Consider the following 2,447-nt stretch of genomic DNA (forward strand, 5'->3'; position numbering starts at 1 on the left):
TCTGAGCCAATATGGCATTCAGAGCATCAATTTCAAGAACTCCTTTCTTCTGAGGTATCCCATTATTCACAGAATTCCTCTCAGAAGTGTACATGAATTGGTTGTTTACAACCATGTCAATGAGTTCTTGAGCCTCTTCAGGCGTTTTCTTCAGGTGAATAGATCCACCTGCAGAATGGTCCAATGACATTTTCGAAAATTCAGAGAGGCCATAATAGAATATATCTAATATGGTCCATTCTAAAAACATGTCAGATGGACATCTTTTGGTCAGCTGCTTTTATCTTTCCCAAGCTTCATAGAGGGATTCACCATCTTTTTGTTTAAAGGTTTGAACATCCACTCTCAACTTGCTCAGCTTTTGAGGAGGAAAGAATTTATCCAAGAAGGCAGTGACCAGCTTATCCCAGGAGTCCAGGCTATCCTTGGGTTGTGAATCCAACCATATTCTAGCTCTGTCTCTTACAGCAAAAGGGAAAAGCATGAGTTTGTAGACTTCAGGATCAACTCCATTTGTCTTTACAGTCTCACAGATCTGCAAGAACTCAGTTAAGAACTGATATGGATCTTCAGATGGAAGTCCATAAAACTTGTAGTTTTGTTGCATTAAAGCAACTAGCCAAGGTTTCAGCTCAAAGTTGTTGGCTCCAATGGCAGGAATGGAGATGCTTCTTCCATCAAACTTGGACGTTGGCTTTGTGAAGTCACCAAGCATTCTCCTTGCATTATTATTATTTTCGGCTGCCATCTCCTTCTCTTGTTCGAAAATTTCTAAAAGGTTGTTTCTGGATTGTTGTAATTTAGCTTCTCTTAATTTTCTCTTCAAAGTCCTTTCAGGTTTTGGATCAATTTCAACAAGAATGCCTTTATCCTTGTTCCTGCTCATATGAAAGAGGAGAAAATAAGAAAAGAAGAGGAATCCTCTATGTCACAGTATAGAGATTCCTTTATGTTAGTAGAAGAAGAAAGGGGTAGAAGAATGAAGAAGGAGATTCGGATTTTTGGATGAAGAGAGGTGAAGAGAAGTGTTAGTAATTAAATAATTAAATAGAAGAAGAAAAGAGAAGGGAAATTTCGAAAATAATTTTAAAAAAGAGGTTAGTAATTTTCGAAAATTAGAAATAAAATGTAATTAAAATTTAAAACATGAAACAATTAGTTAATTAAAAAGAGTTTTTGAAAAAGGGGTGAGATATTTTCGAAAATTAGAGAGGGAAAAGTAGTTAGGTGGTTTTGAAAAAGATAAGAAACAAACAAAAAGTTAGTTAGTTGATTGAAAAAGATTTGAAATCAAATTTGAAAAAGATAAGAAGATAAGAAGTTAGATAAGATATTTTGAAATCAAATTTTGAAAAAGATAAAATTTTTGAAAAAGATAAGATAAAAAGATAAGATAACAATTTTAATAAAAAGATATTTTGAAAAAGATTTAATTTTTAAAATGACTTGACTAACAAGAAACTACAAGATAAGATTCTAGAATCTTAAAGATTGAACCTTTCTTAACAAGAAAGTAACAAACTTCAAATTTTTGAACCAATCACATTAATTGTTAGCTAATTTTCGAAAATTAGATGTAAAGATAAGGAAAAGATTTTGAAAAAAAATTTGAAAAATATTTTTGAAATTTTCGAAAATAATAAAAAAAATTGAAAAAGATATGATTTTGAAAAAGATTTTGAAAAGATAAGATTTTTAAAATTGAAATTTTGACTTGACTTGTAAGAAATAACTAATTTTAAAAATTTTTGACCAAGTCAACCCAAAATTTCGAAAATTTGGAGGGAAATAAGGAAAAGATATTTTTTTGATTTTTGAATTTTTAATTATGAGAGAGAAAAACAACAAAAATACTCAATGCATGAAATTTTTAGATCAAAACAATGAATGCATGCAAGAATGCTATGAATGTCAAGATGAACACCAAGAACACTTTGAAGATCATGATGAACATCAAGAACATAATTTTGAAAAATTTTTTAATGGAAAGAAAACATGCAAGACACCAAACTTAGAACTCTTTAATGCATGGAAAATATGAATGCAAAGATGCACATGAAAAATAACAAACAACACAAAACAAGAAAACATCAAGATCAAACAAGAAGACTTACTAAGAACAACTTGAAGATCATGAAGAACACTATGAATGCATGGAATTTTCGAGAAAAATGCAAAAAAAAATTTTTAAAGCATGCAATTGACACCAAACTTAAAATATGACTCAAGACTCAAACAAGAACACAAGATATTTTTGATTTTTTATGATTTTATTATTTTTTGTATTTTTATTAATTTTTTCGAAAATATAATTTGGAAAAACGAAAAATAAAAAGAAAAATTTTTGAAAAAGATTTTGAAAAGAAAATTACCTAATCTGAGCAACAAGATGAACCGTCAGTTGTCCATACTCGAACAATCCCCGGCAACGGCGCCAAAATTGTGAT

General features: G+C 30.1%; 1 non-coding gene across 1 annotated transcript; it reads left to right on the forward strand.

Annotated features, from left to right (window-relative positions):
- The first annotated feature begins 248 nt into the window (after window positions 1-248).
- Window positions 249-352, forward strand: LOC130959205 (small nucleolar RNA R71). Its single transcript, XR_009078300.1, has one exon. It is a non-coding gene; the product is annotated as a small nucleolar RNA R71 (small nucleolar RNA).
- Window positions 353-2,447: the final 2,095 nt, after the last annotated feature.

The sequence above is a fragment of the Arachis stenosperma genome, chromosome 10 (assembly GCF_014773155.1).
Source record: "Arachis stenosperma cultivar V10309 chromosome 10, arast.V10309.gnm1.PFL2, whole genome shotgun sequence".
Lineage (NCBI taxonomy): Eukaryota > Viridiplantae > Streptophyta > Magnoliopsida > Fabales > Fabaceae > Arachis > Arachis stenosperma.